This window comes from Oryctolagus cuniculus, chromosome 9, assembly GCF_051225735.1.
Source record: "Oryctolagus cuniculus isolate XC-2025 breed Fujian yellow rabbit chromosome 9, ASM5122573v1, whole genome shotgun sequence".
NCBI lineage: Eukaryota > Metazoa > Chordata > Mammalia > Lagomorpha > Leporidae > Oryctolagus > Oryctolagus cuniculus.
In genome coordinates this window covers 55,674,006-55,694,489 of record NC_142875.1, presented here as the reverse complement: position 1 = coordinate 55,694,489, position 20,484 = coordinate 55,674,006, and the positions used below count along the sequence as shown (strand labels likewise).

The 20,484-nt window shown below is 43.2% G+C and overlaps 1 long non-coding RNA gene across 1 annotated transcript; it reads right to left on the bottom strand.

The window, feature by feature from the left end:
- Nucleotides 1-14,140: 14,140 nt before the first annotated feature.
- Nucleotides 14,141-19,442, bottom strand: LOC149124567 (uncharacterized). Its single transcript, XR_016213740.1, has 3 exons — nt 19,243-19,442; nt 18,202-18,279; nt 14,141-14,397 (listed from the first exon to the last, which is right to left on the bottom strand). It is a non-coding gene; the product is annotated as an uncharacterized LOC149124567 (long non-coding RNA).
- Between the last annotated feature and the right edge of the window lie 1,042 nt (nt 19,443-20,484).

The window sequence follows — 20,484 nt, the reverse complement described above, 5'->3', positions numbered from 1 at the left end:
TCACCACATCCCGTGTGACTTCATGCCCCTACGTGGCCACATCTGTGCGCCCACCTGCCAATCACACTAATTAGCCACTCCCCTTTGGAAGTGGATTAAAGGCCTGGAACACAGTGGGCCCAGCCTTTGTTTGGCCTTTTGCCTCTTTTTCCATTGCAGGCCCCTGCTGTCCCTGCAGCTTCGGGGTGCGTGGTCTTCGGGCCCCCGCTCCACACTTCCTGGCCTGCCAGCTGCTCCACGTGGCTGGCTCCCGGTGTTCGGTGAGAATCCAGGTTTCCCTTTCTTTCTTAGATAGGGCCCTCACTCTAACTTTGCACATTTCTTGCTGAATAAAAAGCTTAAAAACTTATCACGCTGCCTTGTTCTCTTATGCTGGTATTCAAAATTCTCTGAATATCAGGAAAGAACCCACACAGGCTTATTAATATTGGGAATTTATTAATAAGTACACAGTAATATAATTGGCACCCCTTACTCTGATGTCCTATGGCACCCCAGATGGGACTTTTAAGGGTTGGCCTCCAATAACACCATGTGGTCCATTTCAGCAGTCCTGTGGCAACTGTAGTAAAGAGACACAGATTCCACCTAGTGAGAGGACAGAATGAAAGCCTAGAGGGGCTGACAGCCACGTTATCACCTCACTGTGACGTCCCCTGCTGGGGAGATCCTGACAGCCTCGTGGGTCCTGATCCTCCGTGAGTCCCTGGGCCCAGAAAAGCCTGGTCTTGAAGGAAGCTTCCGGAGTCCCAGTCCTGAATCTGAGTATCCATCATTCGTTCTCAAAATCAGTATTAATGTGTTGTACTATGTGAATTAATGCTATAACTAGTACTCAAACAGTATTTCACATTTTGTGTTCTGTGTGGGTGCAAACTGATGAAATCTTTACTTAATATATACTAAATCTATCTTCTGTATATAAAGAGAATTGAAAATGAATCTTGATGTGAATGGAAGAGGAGAGGGAGCGGGAGATGGGAGGGTTGTGGGTGGGAGGGAAGTTATGGGGGGGAAAGCCATTGTAATACATAAGCTGTACTTTGGAAATTTATATTCATTAAATAAAAGTTTAAAAATATAATGTACCACACTAAAATAAAACAAAAACAGAATGAAAAAAAAAATCAGTAGTGACTGATGGGAAATCTTAATAACATCAGAGACAAGGTGGTTTCCTAGTGTCTATCCTCGGCCCACACACTTGCTGCCCGGTGCAGAGATAAGGAGAAATGTCCAAGAGATACTGAAGAGTGGGATCGGGGTGGTGTGAGCAGCAGCAGCAGATCCTCAGGAGAAGGGCCCCGTGGTGCTGGTCTCTGGTCATCGCCCGCCCCATCATCCACGGCTCACTTCCCTCCACCCAGTGCGAGCAGGAGGGGTCGCATCTGGATTGGCTCCCAGCCTCTGTCCAGGCGCACATTTGCTTTACTTAGGCTCCAGAACCAGGAACTCTGTATAGGATGAAAGTTGGAGAGGAAACGTTGACAACATTGTAGCAGATGCCACTATGTGAAGATGAAATAAACCAGGAAAAAAAATTGGGTGTATCCTTTTGCTTGGCCTGAAATTCTTTGCCCATCATTCTGACTGAAGAAGTTTGGAAATCGTTCATAAAAACACATAAGAATTGCTCTTTCAAATGGGAACTGTATAGAAAATAATTGATAGTTGAATTGACTAAACTATCAGATTTTGAATATCTTTTCTTATTGAGAAAAAAATGAAAATATGATGAAAAACTGAAACTCAGAGAGGTGGGAGAACTTCTGGAAGGCATCTGGATAAATAAGCAGAGGAGATTATGGTCTCCAAATAGTGTCTTCTCTGTGTGCCCTATTCAGTCTCACACACGAGTGACAAATGTTTCCTTAATTAAGTAAATATTCAGACAGATGCTCCAAGAGCATAAACGTAAAAAATAACACAAAATTAGCCCAGGAATAAAATGTATAAACATTTGCAGCAGCTACTAAGAACACAGAAAACAAAGCATTGGGGCTGGCATCGTGCTGCCGGGCATTCCTCTGCGGCTGGGACTCCAGCATGTGGTGCTGGCTAAGTGTGGACGCTCGACTGAGACGACAGTCCAAGTGCTTGGCTGCCTCCACCCCTGTGGGAGATGTGCACAGACTCCCTGGCTCCTGGCCTCAGTGTGGCCCAGACCCAGCTGCTGGAAGAACTGAGGGAGTGAACCAGTGGATACAAGCTTTCTCTGTCTCCCTCTCTCTCTCACTCTGCCTTTCAAAAAAAAAGGGGGGCTGGCGCCGCGGCTCACTAGGCTAATCCTCCACCTTGAGGCGCCGGCACACCGGGTTCTAGTCCCGGTCGGGGCGCCAGATTCTGTCCCGGTTGCCCCTCTTCCGGGCCAGCTCTCTGCTGTGGCCAGGGAGTGCAGTGCCAAGTGCTTGGGCCCTGCACCCGCATGGGAGACCAGGAGAAGCACCTGGCTCCTGCCATCGGATCAGCACGGTGCGCCGGCCACGGCGGCCATTGGAGGGTGAACCAACGGCAAAGGAAGACCTTTCTCTCTCTCTCTCTCTCTCACTGTCCACTCTGTCTGTCAAAAAAAAATTTATTTAATAAGAAAACACTGTCATCTTGTAAGATTTATTTTAAGCACAATATATACAGAAATAATGGTGTGGAATCATAATTCACCTGCCAAATAGGCACATTTGGTTTCACAGGCTCCAGCGTTGAGGGAACAGGATGTTACAAAGCTCTCTCACAGGGGTAATTAGTACCAGTTAGTATCCTGTCTAACATCTTTGCTCACCTTTGAAATTTTCATAGTTATTTTCAGGCTCATAATGTAAAGAGTGTAGTCCTTTTCCACGTCAAATGGTCTAGGTAAAGAGTCGTACTGAAAGATTTCCGAGATCTTTCTGGGGAATAAAATAACTCTTTATATAATTTCCATGGTGAAAGGCACACTTCTGCCAAGGGCAGTCAGTTTAATGAAGTTGCTTCTGTGTTCCAAACACGGATATTTCATGGTACAGGGAGAATCGATAGACACGAGTGGCATGCACCGTTTACAGTGCTTCGTCCTCCAGGGTGGAACTAATTATACCTAACACACAGGGAAAACAGTGGTTAAACTCAGGGTCTGGAGTCCACAGAAGCCCTGCTTGTTGCTGGCTATTCAACACCAATGCCTTGTTGTCTCTTCTGTGAAAGGGGATCCTAAGTGTATTATGAAGTCTAGAAAATTTCCTGACACAGAATAAGATCTGGATAAATATTAACATTATTATACCTTCTTTGCCCTCATAAAAATACTAGTGGCTTGTCTCTCTTTTTTTCAACTGTTATTTTGGTTTATTTGGGGGAAAACTCCTCAGAAATATATTCTATGCATATAGCATTTTAATTTTAAAATTTCACCATCTTTCCAAAGTAGCACAATATTTAAAAATAACTATTGTACTTGATTCATTACAAGAAAAAAGATTTCCAAAATATTTGCTGAAGTAGTGATTAAATTTCAAATATGATCTGTCGTTTCTTTGAATTCATTCCATTAAAATAATTACTGGAGTACTAGGAGATACTTCCATAACTGTACAAGAATCTGTGCTGCCTAAAATTCCTATTCAAGGAAAGATCAAGTAGGAGAAAGAAATTTACCTATTTGTTTTATATGTATGTAAAATCTCAGTTTTGTATTAAAATATAGTAGCAAATGAAGACTTGTAATTGATGATAGGGTAAACATATTTTGTCAATTTCTTCACAAATTGGAATATTTTGAAATAACTCAAATTCATCCTGTCTCTATAGTGTCTCCTTTGCTAGTAGATGACATCTCATTTAAATTCATAAATGTATATAAATATCCCTTGATATTTCCTAAAAATGAATTTATTGGAGTTGGTGCTGTGGCACAGTAGGTTAATCCTCTACCTGAGGCACCGACATCCCATACGGGCGCTGGTTCTAGTCCTGGCTGCTCCTCTTCCAGGCCAGCTCTCTGCTATGGCCCGGGAGTACAGTGGAGGATGGCCCAAGTGCTTGGGCCCTGCACTCACATGGGAGACCAGGAGAAGCACCTGGCTCCTGGCTTCGGATCAGCGCAGCTCCGGCCGTTGTGGCCATTTGGGGGGTGAACCAATGGATGGAAGACCTTTGTCTCTGTCTCTTCCTCTCACTGTCTATAACTCTACATCTAGAATAAACAAATAAAAGTTTTCTTTAAAAATATAATAAAATGAATTCAGTGATCACATAATCATTCAGTAATAAAGACAAATATGTAAATCAATGTGGTGTATCAAATAAGAATAATGAGAATGGTCATGAGCTTTTTTCCTCATATTTAATTATATTGGTTTTCAATTCACATATTTATTATTAAGTATATTTCCTGTTATGGGGTATTGTGATTTTACAAATAATTTCTAGATAAGTTAACATATTCATATGAAGAGATTTTTCTATCAAGGCATAAGGCCGAAACTTAGGATAATGTGGTCAAAAAGGTAAGGCCATGAAGTCAAATAGCGGCAAGCCTTAATTAAAGAAGGTCACAAAGTTCTCCTAGGTGTCAGGTTCAGGATGGATGTACATGAGTGGTCAGATCAAACAGAGGTGGTAACAGCAAGGCCGTTTGGAATAAGACCAGCTCCTGAGGGGAAAACAGATGTTGAATACAGATTACATTCCTGGATAATCAGTCCTTGCCTGTCTCTTCTATCGGTTTCAGTTACTTTTAAATATCAGCTATGGTTTAAATAGTCTGTGAATCTTTGCTTGACAGGCCAAGCTGTTTAATACCCCTGTATTTTCATGATGTCCTCTTACCCTGACCTTGCCGTTACTCCTGAACATGAACTGCAGGATTATTATCACTAGATGAGTTCCATCACATGTGCACTCCTCAGGTACTGGAGGTGTGTTCTACTCATCTTGTATCAATATGAAGTATCACAGTTCCTAGTAATGTAGTGCCCGTTCAGTACATTGTTTTTTACATTTAACTGCTTTTAGATATACAGTTCAGTGGACTAGGTTTGTGACCACAGTGGGTTAAGCCACTGCCTGCCTTGACAACATCCAAGTTGAGTGCTGGATTGAGTCCCAGCTGCTATCGTTCTGATTCATCTCCCTGCTAATGCACCTGGAAAGCAGTGGAAGATGGCCCAAGTGCTTGGACCCCTGTCACCCTGTGGGGGACCTGAATGGAAGTCCAGGCTCCTGGCTTGGCCTTGCCCAGCCTGGGCCATTGCAGCCATGTGGGGAGTGAACCAGCAGATCTGCTCTCTCTGTCTCTCCCTGTCTCTCTGTAACTCTGCCTTCCAAACAGTCTTGTGAGAACGTAGCTCCTGGTTTGTCTTCATGTAAGACAGACATGCAACACTGGGGCTTTTTCACATTTCTGCAGGCGTCTCATTTTTACCCTATTCCCCTTATTCAACATGTCCTCAGTGCCCCTTTTAGAGATGCAACATACAGTAATCCTTTTAGAATATAGTCTTCTTTCCTAACGATTTTTCAAGATCTCCTCACTGTCTCTCTCCCTGTGCTGTTTTAAGGAGAAGAGAAAGATGGTTTCCTCCTCCAAGCAAAATTGGCCATAGTTATCTCATTAGCACTTTAGCGACCAAGCATACTTTAAAATATCTGTTACAAAAAAACTTAAAAACTTAAGTTTAAGACACAATTGCTGACTTTTTAAAAATGCTTTAAGCATGCATTATGTTTATCATTTCTCCAGAAAAAGTGTCAAGCATACATAATTTTTGACATAGAACCAAGTGTTAGAATAGGGAAAGAATCCTTTTCCCTACCAGCCTCACCCTCTCACTCATACCTTCCATGGTGAAGCCTTTGTATGATTCTATAAAGAACATAAGACAATTTGAAACCCAACTTGCAATCTAAAGTACCTGAATTTATTCCTAGAAAGAGAGAGAGAGACAATCTTATTTCTCAGGAGATAGACTCACATGGGCCAAGCATGCAAAATCTTGCAGGTGATATTATATTTAAAGGCTGTGAACTCACAACAAAGCATGAACCATGGAGTGGAGAGGAATCTCCGTACTTGCAGCACTAGCGTGTTTACATCCCTGAAAGACACGCACAGGCTGGAGGGGAGGTGTGGGCCAGAGAAGCTACTCTAAGTGAGGCCATCGTCCTGTGTCCCTACTCACGGAGAAGCCGCCAAAATGAGCCAGCCTTCCTGCATTGACCTCCGAGAACAAGACTCTGCAGGAACCAGCCTTGCTACCTCTGCGTTTAATCTTTAGTTTTGTTGGTTAGGGTGTTACTTGGCTTAGTATACTAGTGTCTGCAATCAGAGCATATCTCTTATAGGAGACTTGGACTACCTTGCTGTTAACTGTATAATCCGCATTTCATACCAAATATTTGTTATATGATTTAGTGTATGGCAACATGCATTTCCCTTTATTACTGTAACTTCAAACATTCAATGTAAAATGTGCATTTTTTAAATTATTGATGACTGTGAGAGAGAAGAGAGAGAAAAAGAAAACATATAATTATTTACTTGTTTCATACACTTTGAAAAAATCATATAGATCTTCCCAGCAGCTCTCTGAGATACATTATCTTCCTTTTCAAAAAAAGATTTATTTTATTTATTGGAAAGGCAGAGGAAGAAAGGGAGAGAGAGAGAAAGACAGAGAAAGAAAGAGATCTTCCACCCACCGGTCCCCTCTCTAAAATGTCCCGAATGGCTGGGTCTCCCTCGTGAGTGGCAAGAGTCTGGGCACCTGGCCATCTTCAGTGATTCCCAGGAGCATTAGCAGGGGGCTGGACTGGAGCGGAGCCACAGAGACACCAACCTGTGCTGTGATATGGGTCATCCGTGTCACAAGCAGCATCAATGCCACCCCTGTTATCTTCCTCTTTTTTAAAAAAGATTTTTTTTTAATTTATTCATCTGAGAGGTAGAGGTTCAGACAGAAAGAGGAAGAGACAGAGAGAAAGGTCTATCCACTGGGTCACTCCCCAAATGGCTACAACAGCCAGAGCTGGGCCAGTTGGAAGCCAAGAGCCAGGAGCCAGGAGCCAGGAGCTTCTTCCAGGTCTCCCACACAGGTGCAGGGCCCAAGCACTTGGGCCATCCTCCACTGCTTTCCCAGACCACAGCAGAGAGCTGGATCAGAAGAGGAGCAGTGAGGACACGTACAGACACCCATATAGGAAGGCAGAGGCAAAGTCTACTATGCCATAGGCCATCCCCTGTTATCTTCCTCCTACAAATCAAACGAGTCTGAAATATATGAATCATGGCTGGGCTTGCATGCAGCACAAGGATGTAACCTAGAGTTAACTCTGAAGTATCCTCTTAGTTACCCACTGCTTCTCAGAGGCAGAGACACTTAGATGGGAGCCATCCACTTTGGACATGCAAAGTAACAACTATTAAGCCCACAATTTAACAATATACATATTAGCTACTGTTTTACTTGGTAATTAAGACAACAGCACTAAATAGGTCAGGAAACAGCAGCGATTAATATTAAAAAGTCAATGGAGGTGGGACAGGAGTGGGGTGGGAGGGCGGGAATGGGGGAAAGAACCGCTACATTCCTAAAGCTGTACCCATGAAATTTGTATTCATTAAACAAAAGCTTTCTTTAAAAAGAGTCATGGATTTCTGAATCAGAACAAAAAAAAAAATCTTAGAATAGGAAGCCATTCCAGTGTGTAACTTAACTTTCATTCCTCTCAATTCTCTATTGAAAACTTCCTGTAATGAAGAGAACAGAAACTTAAGATAGTGACTCAGTGTTCAAGCATGTAAGATCTCCAAATCCTTTATCTCGGAAAAATAAAGCTTCCCACCACTGAAAACACCTCTCTCAAATTGTCAACTCCACAAGTGACAGGTGCATGTAGATCAATGAAGAGGGAAAATGGTCATTTCAGATGAACACGTTAAGGGAAGTATCGTTGTAAGAATTTTAACTAAAGTGTCATTAAAAATAAAAGATGTACCATAGCCTTGGCAACTCATGACTAGAGCCTAGGGAGATTTCTGACGCCATAAACATGAGTGTCAAATTGTTAAGTCAACAACAGGAGTCACTGTGTACTTACTTCTCATGTGGGATCTGTCCTTAATGTGTTGTCCAATGTGAAGTAATGCTATAACTATTACTGAAACAGTATTTTACACTTTGTGTTTCTGTGTGGGTGCAAACTGATGAAATCTTTACTTAATATATACTGAATTGATCTTCTGTATATAAAAATAATTGAAAATGAATCTTGATGTGAATGGAATGGGAGAGGGAACGGGAGATGGGAGGGGTGCGGGTGGGAGGGAAATTATGGGGGGGAAAGCCATTGTAATCCATAAACTGTACTTTGGAAATTTATATTTACTAAATAAAAGTTTAAAAAAATGAGCACAATAAAATTAGTTATACTGTCAAAAAATAAAAATAACAAAAAGTTCAATTGATAAAATAGCAATTTCAGCTAATGACATTCAAAGATGATCACATAGCAAGAAGGTTAAAAATAAAAATTCAAAGGTAAAAAAACCATGATGGAGAAATGCTATAATATACGATTAAATAACCCATGAAAAAAAAATCACAAAGTTATAAACCTTTTTAAATTAAAAGATGTAAAAGGGTTTTATTTTAAAAAATTGGGACATAACAAAAGCAATATTTGCAGAGAAATTTATAGTTAAAAATGTATTTATTTTAAAAAAAGAAATACAAAGAAAAAAGATGTAAAGACAAAGATAAATATCTCCTTCTTGCAGATTAAATTTAGTGGACAAAAGGTAGGAAACATAAGCCTTTTTAGTAGACAATTAATAAACCAGTGATGTTGAAATCAGTAAGAAACTAGGGGTAAGATAGAGAAGAGAGATAGGAGAGAACATAAAAGGCCTTGACATAGTTAGACTCTGTGTGTTCTATCTTCCGGAGTTCTGGTGGTAGAACTCTAAGATCCCTGGAACATTCCTCCCTGTAGTGTGGTGTGACGTGTCTTCCACCTGTCATCAAATCACTCGTGCATCTGCTGCTGTGAAGGGATGTTTCTGTATAGTCAGTTGAGGTCGCAAAATAGTTCACCGTAAATAGATGACTGCCGTGGATTGGCTTGCCTTCATCACGAGAACATTTAAAAGGAACTGAGACTTTCAAGAACTCAGAGATTTAAAGCATAAGTCGTATTTAAACATTTTTTGTTGTTTATTTGAAACAATTGCAGACAGGGCAGGGGAGAGAGAGAGAGAGGAGAGAGAATCTTCGATTCTCTGCTTCACTCCCCGGATGGCTGTAATGGCCAGAGCTAAGCAAAGCCAGGAGCCAGGAGCCAGGAGCCCAGTCTTCCACGAGCGTGGCAGGAGCCCGAGTATCTCCTGCTGCTTTTCCCAGGCCATCATCAGGGAACTGGATCTAAAGTGGAGCAGCCAAGACAGGAAACGGTGCCCATATGGGATGCCAGTGTCACGGGTGGTGGCTTCTCCTGCTGTGCTACAGTACCGGCCCGGTCTAAGACGGACTTGAATGAGGGATCGGCTGTTGTTGGCTTTGCAGGTGAAGCCAGTACCACGGCAGAGAATGTGGTCCACCTCAAGGATCTGATGGAGCCCACAGCTGACAGCCAGCAAGTCAACAGGCACCTCCACCCCACAGGCCAGGAGATTCGGGCTGCCACAGCCACCCGTTTGGGAGGGAACTCCATTGCCAAATGAGAAGGCAGCCACCGACACCTTAGACTTGGCCTCGTAAATGATCTAGAAGAGCCACTCCAGGACACCCAGAGTTATGAGCTACAGGGCTGTGACAGAACAAAAAAGTCGCGTTTTAAACTGCTAAATTTGTTGTAATCTGCTACACAGCAATATAAAATTAATCTAGCCCAATATAACATATCCTTTTTTTCAACTTGCCTTTTTTCTGTTTTGCTATACAAAATTATTATTTTGAATATCAAATATTTTTAATATACCAAATATCTTTGTGAAAAATATTTTTCTTCTTCAGAGACCAGTGTTTGATTATTCAAGTAAGTATAATCTGATTTTTGTTTTACTTTACATTTTATCTGTTTCCAAATATATTGTTGGAGTTATTGATAAACTAGCCGTTGAAAATTCCTCTCCTGTCTCATCAAAATCCTCCAGAATGTCTTGGGGTTTCCCAGGTGAATATCACAGGGGTGTTTGTGAAGCAGTTCTGCAGGGACCCTGTGACAGCTGGATTTCTTCCCCTCCTTTGATCCCTGAGGCTATGTGTGTACACAGACCGTCAGGACCACACACTGACCACGACCACACGGTCACATGGGACACAACTGAGAGAAGGACCCTGCACCCTGTCTCTAATGTTCCCATCTCTGCCTCTGAATTCTTAGCGATTTCACCCTTGAATTTACATCTTGTAAGCGAAATCCAGCAGAGCGAGGGAACACGTGCCAGGAACGCGGGACTTCCGCTCCCACGTGGCTCCATCAGAATCCCAGCCAGGTCTTGTTCACAGCTTCAGGATGAATCCCCAGACAGCTGGAAGAGACTGCACTCACTCACGGAGTACCCTATGCCTCGGAGAACACAAGGGTAAACAGGAGTTTTTGAAGATGTGTTTATTCATTTGAAAGGCAAAGTTACAGAGAGACAGAGAGAGAGAGATCTTCCATCCACTGGTTCACTCCCCAAAAGCTGCAGTGGCCAGGGCTATGCCAGGCTGAAGCCGGGAGGCAGGAGCTTCTTCCAGGCCTCCCACAAGAGTAGCAAGGGTCCAAGAACTTGGGCCATCTTCAGCTGAATCTCCCAGAACACTAGCAAGAAGCTGGATCAGAAACGGAGCAGCTGGGACTTGAACCGGTGCCCACAGGTGGTGGTTTTACCTATTACACCACAACACAGGACCCAAACAGAATTTTTTTTAAAGATTTATTTATTTATTTGAAAGGCAGAGTTAGAGAGAGGCAGAGAGCCCAAACAGAAATTTTTAAGAAAAAAAAAAAGGTAGGAGAGAGTGATAAAAAGGAAAACACATGTCTTATTTTTGAAGCAAAGGATCCCACGTTTTTATTTCCTCTGGATTCTTCAATTTACGTAGTTGCCCGCATGTCCCTGTCCTGCAGAACATCATCTGACCTGTTGATATCCCTAACTAGTCTGCTGCTCCTGGACAGAGATGCCTGCTGCCACTCAGACAGAAAGCTGGTTGACAACAACTTCACAAATGCTGGACCTGCCGCATAGTCTGCACGATGTCAGTGTTTCTTCAGTTTAGTTCCTTCTTGTCATGTTGTTCCTGTATCCTAGGCTAAGGTCAGGGATGAACCTACAGAAGTAGAGCCAGAGCCCAGTGTGAGTCTAAACCTTCTTTAGCCACTTGGCCGAGTGTTTCGTATCATTTTGAGTAAAATCCTCATGTTGTCTTCTTGCCTCGTTCAAAGCAAGTCCTTACCAGAAGCCTGACCTTTATGTCAGTACAAATTGAGGATGGCAGTGTCTCTGTAACAACAACTGTGCCAAGACCCACAGATTTCTAGTGTGATTGTGATTCATCTTTAAATAACAACCAAACAAATATCATGCCACGGGACATGTTAGAAGATCATGACCCAACTGTGCATCACTTCTAACAAATTTAGGGAGGTTTTTTTTCTCTTGCAGATCCTTAGCATAATGCATTCATTTTTTTACATAAGAAAAGTGGAGAGCAAAAGATTTTATCAAATGTTTATTTTAGAGTTTCACCAACTACTAACAATTTTATTTAAACACAATGACTCATCTAAGAAAAATTTAATATAAAACATTAAAAACTCATGTTTTACAAATATCATGAGAGAACTTCACAGATGTTAAAATTCGCAAAAACAGTCCCAACAATGGAAGGTATCAAGAATCAGAGGGAGAGGGCTTTGCTCTCATGTTGATAATGAATTGTGCTAGAAGAAAGTTTTAATCTTTTTAAAGGATTTTGCATACAACATCATCATACCAGGGAAAGCATTATAGCCATCAACATCTCAACCCTAGATCATACTGCATTTCCTTCACTGATGCCAAATCCAAGCCTATACCAAAGACTTAGTTTCCACACTTGTAAATTTGAATTCTCGAATTTCTCACTTATCTCTGTAATCTTACAGCTTCCTGAAAAGGCGACTGCTGCCTGACATGTGGACTCTATTGGGATGCCCTTGAGATCCTAGAAGCTTGTGGGACCTTCATTCTGCTCTTGCATCAGCCCAAAGCGTGAGCCTAGAAATGATGGTGTAATGTAGTTAGTATGCACTTATTAAGTGTTGACAGAGCATGAGGCCACTAAACAGCTTCTGTTTTGTACATGGGTCATAGTATACACCTCACATAATTTACACTTTTACTACACAGATTGCTCATTTATATATGAGTCCGTAATTTTAGAAAAGACTATTGATTTCAACCCATATACTACTGGTGAGATACCACACTGGGTGATGGGAAATCACATAATGACCAACAGGTGGTTCTGTGCATCACGAATCTTTGGTCTTTGCAGTCTACTTAGAGTATGCCTACTTGGAGAGAGTTATGCCCTTTCCAATCTTTATCCCATATTCAACACAGCAAGAAGCAAGATGAACTGGAGGAGACATCTGGGACTGGCCCAGAAGAAAATAAGGTAAAATTCATCTTGTAAGTTTCCTACTGCTCATATTCTGGAATCACTTATCTTCGCTTTGCCAGGAGATCAACCTGTCTGTTCATGTTCTTGGTGTCAATATTTTATACAGGATTAACCCAACTATTCCTTCTCTTCCACAAACCAAGTCATATATCAAAATTACCCCCTGTTTTAAGGAAAGTATAGTTACAGGAAGGGACACACACACACACAGAGAGAGAGAGAGAGAGAGAGTCTTCCATCCATGGGTTCACTACCCAAATGACTGCAATGGCCAGGGCTGAGACTGGCTGAAGACAGGATCCAGGAGCTTCACTCTTGTCTCTCAAATGGTGGCAGGTGCCCAGGCACTTGGACTAATTCCCGCTGCTTTTCCCAAGCCATTATCAGGGAGATGGATTGGAAACAGAGCAGCTGGGACACAAACCAGCATTCATGTGGGATGCTGGCATCCCAGATGGCAGCTTTACCTGCTAGACCACAATGCTGCCGCCCCTTCCCACCATTTTAATCTCATCTTATTAATCTCCCCTTCCGATTGAAGATTAAAGTAGCACATTTACCTGGGTATTGCAGACATTAGTATTAGAAAAAAGTGATGGCTTTATGTTACTAAAATCTTGTTTAGTGTTCCCAAGGTGCATCCTGGGAAGCAGTGGTGAGGGCTCGAGTCCCTGATGCTCATGTTGAAGACTGAGATGAATTCCGGGACCGTGGCTTTGGCGGGCATGGCCCCGGCTGTTGCATGTGGGAAGTGCTATGAAATAGGTGTTTGGTCTGGACGCTAAAGGATTCAGACTATATGCCCAAGAAAACGTGGTAAAGGTGTTCTAGAAATGGCAGTGTGACCTGTTTTTGAAACATAGAGAGTGACTTAACTGGAATGGAAGCTTCAGTCTGAGACGTGTAGGCTACCTACATATACACTGCATCTGCCCAATGCTCCAGGCACTGTGCTACGAGTATGTATAGTTATTCTTAAGGAAAACACTAGAGAAAAATTATCAGAAAAGAGGGTTTTAGAGAATACAGGATATAAATGAAAATTTGTTCAACTAAGTACCGTCCTAACAAAGTTAGTTTATAGAAAGATTATGATGCAGTAGTGTGCAGGAGCAGTTGATAGAAACATGACTTAGAACAGAGACAGACAGCAGAGAAGAACTATTTTACTAAAATGCAGGAGAGAACAAAGCACACCAGGTGCATTTGCAGCAAAGTATTATCTCCTCCAGGTAGACAAGCTCTGGAAATACAGCTGGGATGAAATATCTTTTCAAAGCACATTATGTAATAGCAGGGAGAAATGATATCTACTTTAGCAACATACTGGCATCCATACTTGTAACTGGCATGCTGTGGCATTATTTACTTTAAGATAATAAAGTTTTCAAGCATCTCTGTCCTCGTGCTGCTGAATATTTATTTTTATTGAGAAGGAAATTCATTCTGAAGTTCCTGATCAATATAGATAATGTGGGAGGAGTTCCTACTCAAGCTAACTCAGTATGAAAACACATTTTGTTTAAACGCATGATTCAATATTTCATTTTATTTCTTGTCCGAATGGAGAAATACATCTTTTTTAAAGATTTATTCATGTATTTGTAAGTCACAATCACAGAGAGAGAGAGGGGGAGACAGAGTGGGATCTTCTATCTGCTGGTTCTCTCTCCAAATGGCCACAATGGCAAAGGCTAAGCCAGGCTGAAGCCAGGAGCCAAATCTTCTTCCAGGTCTTCCACATGGGTCAGGGGCCCAAGCAATCCTGTACAACAAAAACAAAGCCGGAGGCATCACAATACCAGATTTCATGACATATACAGGGCAGTTGTAATCAAAACAGCATGGTACTGGTACAGAAACAGATGGATAGACCAATGGAACAGAATAGAAACACCAGAAATCAATCCAAACATCTACAGCCAACTTATACTTGATCAAGGATCTAAAACTAATTCCTGGAGCAAGGACAGTCTATTCAATAAATGGTGCTGGGAAAACTGGATTTCCATATGCAGAAGCATGAAGCAAGACCCCTACCTTTCACCTTACACAAAAATTCACTCAACATGGATTAAAGACTTAAATCTACGACCCGACACCATCAAATTATTAGAGAGCATTGGAGAAACCCTGCAAGATATAGGTACTGGCAAAGACTTCTTGGAAAAGACCCCGGAGGCACAGGGAGTCAAAGCCAAAATTAACATTTGGGATTGCATCAAATTGAGAAGCTTCTGTACTTCAAAAGAAACAGTCAGGAAAGTGAAGGGGTAACCGACAGAATGGGAAAAATATTTGCAAACTATGCAACTGATAAAGGATTAATAACCAGAATCTACAAAGAGACCAAGAAACTCCAAAACATCAAAACAAACAACCTACTTAAGAGATGGGCCAAGGACCTCAATAGACATTTTTCAAAAGAGGAAATCCAAATGGCCAACAGACACATGAAAAAATGTTCAAGATCACTAGCAATTAGGGAAATGCAAATCAAAACCACAATGAGGTTTCACCTCACCCCAGTTAGAATGGCTCACTTTCAGAAATCTACCAACAATAGATGCTGCAGAAGATGTGGGGAAAAAGGGACACTAACCCACTGTTGGTGGGAATGCAAATTGGTTAAGCCACTATGGAAGTCAGTCTGGAGATTCCTCAGAAACCTGAATATAACCCTACCATTCAACCCAGCCATCCCACTCCTTGGAATTTACCCAAAGGAAATTAAATTGGCAAACAAACAAGCTGTCTGCACATTAATGTTTATTGCAGCTCAATTCACAATAGCTAAGACCTGGCACCAACCCAAATGCCCATCAACAGTAGACTGGATAAAGAAATTATGGGACATGTACTCTATAGAATACTATACAGCAGTCAAAAACAATGAAACACGGTCATTTGCAACAAGATGGAGGAATCTGGAAAACGTCAAAGTGATCAGTTTAAGTTCATGGTTGATCGGGGGGATGGGATTGAGTATCAAGGGGATTGCATGGATGGGACTAGTGTCTGCAAATAATTGATAGAATTAAAAAGGAGAGAACGATCCTACATGGGAATCAGGATACACTGCAGACTCATAGAATGACAAAAGCCCCAAACAGCACTTGGGCCATCTTCTACTGTTTTCTCTGACACATTATCAAGGAGCTGGATGGGAAGTGGAGTAACAGGACTGGAGCAGGCACTCACACAGGATGCTGGCCCTGCAGGAGGTGGCTTGACTCTCTGTGCCACAACACCAGCCCGGGACCCATTCCCTTCTCGGAAAGCATTTTCATTTAATTCTTTCCAGTGTTTCTAACTGGTTAGGGATACTTCTGCTACAAGAGAATATCTACAGTGACGTCAGCAAGGTGTTGGAATCAGAAGCCCAGACCTTGCCCACTGTTTTGTTTTTTTTTTTTTTTTTTTTTACGTACTAAGCATGTTAATCCATAATGACCTACAGTAAAGCATATTAGAAAAATTACTGAATGTTAGAAAAGAAAATAGTTCTTTGACAACCAATCAAAACAATAACGGTGACTTATAAGGAAAATTAACATGAAATTATCTAGTACTTTCCTTGTTTTGTTTTTACAAGGACACCAATTCAAGCACCTAGAGCAATGCCCTTTGTGAGAAACCCAGGGAACAGTTAAAAGTTCCTATACCCCAAGCGACTGTGAACCCCACCATCAGAAAGCCATGAAGAAAATTTTCAACAGCTTTGTGCATGGTCCCTCCCCTAGGACAACCTCACACAATTGAAATGAAACTCGCAGCTCTGCCGCATACTTCCTATGATGTGAATTTGTGATGGGGCTGCCCAGAGGACTACCCTCTTTCTTGCTGGTTTAAAGCACTGTTGGAGACTGGCTTATATTAGATACCTGGGGGACGTTGGGGAAAACAAGAGAAGCCGTGTACCATGCTGCTGCTCCACAGAACACGCGGAGCAGTGGGGAGAGGCAGACACAGTCTGCTGGCCTCCAACTCAGGAGAAGAAAGAAAACAGTGGCAGCACAGCTAAAGTCCCAGCTGCTTCTTTTTTCTTACGAATTTTGGATTTTTAAAATTATACTCATCTGAGAGGCAGAGAAACAGAAAGAGAAAGGACAGAGACAGAGACAGAGACAAACAGAGACAGACACAGAGATCCCGTCCTCTGAGTCACTCTCTGAGTGCCCACCAGGAGCCAGGAACTCAGCTCAGTTCTCCCAGGAAGGTGGTAGGAAACCCATTACTTGAGGCTCCTAGGGTTGGCAGCAGCAGGAAGGCAGCAGGCATTGAATCCGGGGTCCCTCACACACGCACACATCCTAAATGGCATCCTAACTGCTCGGTGAAATGCCCACTCCCTAAAGTTCCTGACTTCCAGGGTGTGATGCCAGAGCTCGGCTCCAGAAAGAACAGGTGCAGATTCAGATAGGCTGAAGAACCCCAGAGCCAACTGCAGATTCCGACTGCTTCCTCTGGTGCTGGGCGAGCACATAGGAGGTCTGCCTGGATTTGTGGTGTTGGGCGAGTGCGTGCATGCACATGTGCACACACACACACACACGTGCACGCACACACACGACACCTGCCTCTGGGGGGCCACACTCAGCTATGGCCCCACTGTCCTATCTATGCCTACAGACAAGAGTGGTAAGCAGCCCAATGGTTACACAACAAAATTATATCATTTCTGGACTTGCTGACTTGCAGAATTCTTTTTTTTTTTTTTTCAGATTTACTTCATGTTTATTCCAAAGGCAGAATTACAGAGAGAGAATGAGGGTGAGAAAGTGAGATCTTCCATCTGCGGCTTCATTCCCTAAATGGCCACAATGACTAGGACTGGACCAGGCCACATCCAGGAAGCTGGAACTAGATCCCAGTCTTCCACGTTAGGGACCTAAGCACTAAGGTCATCTTCTGCTGCTTTCCCAGGCCATAGCAGGGAGCCGGGTCAGAATTGTAGCAGCCAGGACTCCAACCAACACCCATATGGGATGCCAGCAGCACAGGTGGCAGCTTAACCCACTGGGCCACAGTGACAGCCCCTATCAGCTTGAAGCTAAGGGAGCCCGACTGACTCCATTCTCCCAACTCTCCATTCCTCACCTCCTAATCTGTGTGTGAGATACCTCCTGGGAGAATCCTTCTGGGAGGAGTGTGGAATATTGTATTCAAACTCCACATCGACAAATAAGCCTCAGCAGCAAGCTGTAAGTGAGCATGTGATGAAAGCCCACCTAGACTGTCCCATGAAGCGTACCCCAGCCATGGCCAGGATTTATTGTACTGTTCCCATCGAGTGTCTTCACATGGGTTCAGCTGTGTTCCAAAGTGGATCTCAGGAAGTCTGTCCTTCCAACCAGTTTCTGCCAGTGAGTGAAGTCACTCTAACTTAGTCCCATTGGAGAACTGATAGGTAACTTGGTGCACACCCAGCAAGCCAATTGGCTGCTTACTGTTGCAAAGCTGTGTGCCCACTCCATCAGGTGTTTGCAGCCAGCCGCAAAGCCCAGCACAATGACAAAGTAAGGCTAACTTTTGTCTCTAGTTGCCTCAGAAACGACCTTCATCTTACCTGACCAGATACCTCCTGCATTCTGGAGTTGTGGACTCCCCAGCCACATGAATTTGAATGGCATAGCTGCTTCCAAATCTGCAAGAGAATCACAGGTTACCATCCCATCATCTACACAATGGAACAAAAACAATTCTCTCAATGCTTTGCTGAAAGTGCACAGACAGCATTGCTGTCTGCCCCCCCCCCCACCCCCAGGCAGTGATAAAGCCCCCCGCTGTGACTTACCACAGTCCAGGCATCGTCTTGCTCCGTGCAGATGGGAGAACCATCATTTGGCTCACTACTAGGTGTGGGGGCAGGGTGCCCAGGCAAACAAGGCTATAGCCATGAAGCACCACCTGCTAATAGCCTGTTACCCTGGGTCCTACCCGCTGGTGGAACAGACGGCTCCATCCTGGTCAGAAACGAATGCTGCTGACTATGCAATTGTAATGCAGGGGCCCAGCTCCAGGAAGAACAGGTTCAGATTTGGGCGAAGAATGACTGAATTGAGTGCAGATTCACACCTCTTCCATTGCTCAGCGAGGCAAGCACACCGAGGGTCAACATTTGCTCATGGGAGTGGGCTAGCATACAGAGTCCCTGCCTCTGAAGATACACACTCAGCTCTGCCCCCAGAACCTTATATGTGCTGACAGAAGTAGTGACAGGCATTAGTCACATAGCAGAGCTGTGTCCTAGGTGGAATTCTAGGCCTGCTGAATTGCATAGTTCTATCGGCATGAAGGTGAGGTGCCCTTACTGACTTCATTTTTCCAACAAAGGGATTCCCAAGGAACAAATTTCTGTTAGCCCAGCTCTCTTACGGGACCCAGCATGCAAATTGTCTGACATCACTGAAAACCCAGTGTTCAACTAATTCTGGGTAGACAGGCACAGAGGGAGTAAGAGATGGGGAGCTCCTGAAAAAAATAATGAAACCAGAAAACTCCTCTAACTAGGCCTCTCTGTTCACACATTCAAGGAAGACACAGCCATATGCAAGGTTACCAGAAGCTCTAGTTAGGCTGCCTGATGAAGGTCTTTCCCTGTACCAACCTGTTCAGGGCACTCCACCACCCGCAGCAGAGTCCACATTCCCCTCAAGCAGATACAGAACAATCAGCAGAAGTCAGGAAAGCTGAAGATTTAATTGTCGCAAACATATCTTCCAACCACACTGAAATACCATCCGAAAGCAATTGCAGACGAGAAACTGAACCGTCACTAGCCTTTGCAATAACGCGTGAGGTTGTCACTTTTGCTTCCTTAGACTGTGCCCAGTCCTTTATTTGCAAACTCTTATTGCATCGATCACCATCACATTCTTGATAAGAGATGTAATTAGCAACTCTCACGCAATTAAACTACAAAACCAACCGCATGATCTCACCTATATAAAGAATCTAAAATGATGATCTCATGGAGTTTAGAGTACAGTGGCTGTTACCAGAGCCTGGGAGAGCAGATGGGAGGGAGGGAGTTGGCACTGTGGCATAGTGGGTAAAGCTGCCACCTGCTAGAGCCCAGCATCCCATAAGGGCACTGGTTCGAGTCCTGGCTGCTCCACTTCTGATCCAGCTCTCTGCTGTGGCCTGGGAAAGCAGTAGAAGATGGCCCAGGTGCTTGAGCCCCTGCACCCTCTTGGCTCCTGGCTCCTGGCTTCAGATTGGCCCAGCTCCAGCCATTCATTGTGACCATCTGGGGAGTGAACCAGCAGATGGAAGACTTCTCTCTCTTTTTCTGTCTCTACCTCTGCCTCTCTGTAATGCTGCCTTTCAAATAAATAAATAAGTCTTTTAAAAAAGAAGACAGGGAGAGATAGAGAAAATCGGCTACCGCATTATGAAACATCAGAGCATGTATTCAAGACAGCTTGGAGAGTTTGCCTCCCAGGTTGCAACCCTAATAAACCCAAACACATATACATCTTCTTGCTCCGCTAGGTTGATTTTTTTCTTGGTGAATTTCTCAAAAAGACCTCCATCCTGAATCCTGAATCAGAAGTGGCACCAAAGTCCTTTCTCAAACACTTTCTTCCGTTCTCCCCTCCCAGTTCATGGGCCACAGAATGAGGTGGAAACGCTGCACATCAGCCTTCTTATGTGATTCATGCTATGAGAGAGAGCGTCATCTTGTCAAAGCCCCACCAGCGTTTCCATAAGCCCAACAGGAAGATGTTTATAGGGTTCTATGTCCCAGGTGCAGTGATTTCTTTTTCATTTTGATATAATCATAGTTTCAAAGAGATTTATAAAAATAATTCAGAGGTCCCATGCATTTCCCCCCAACTATCCGAAT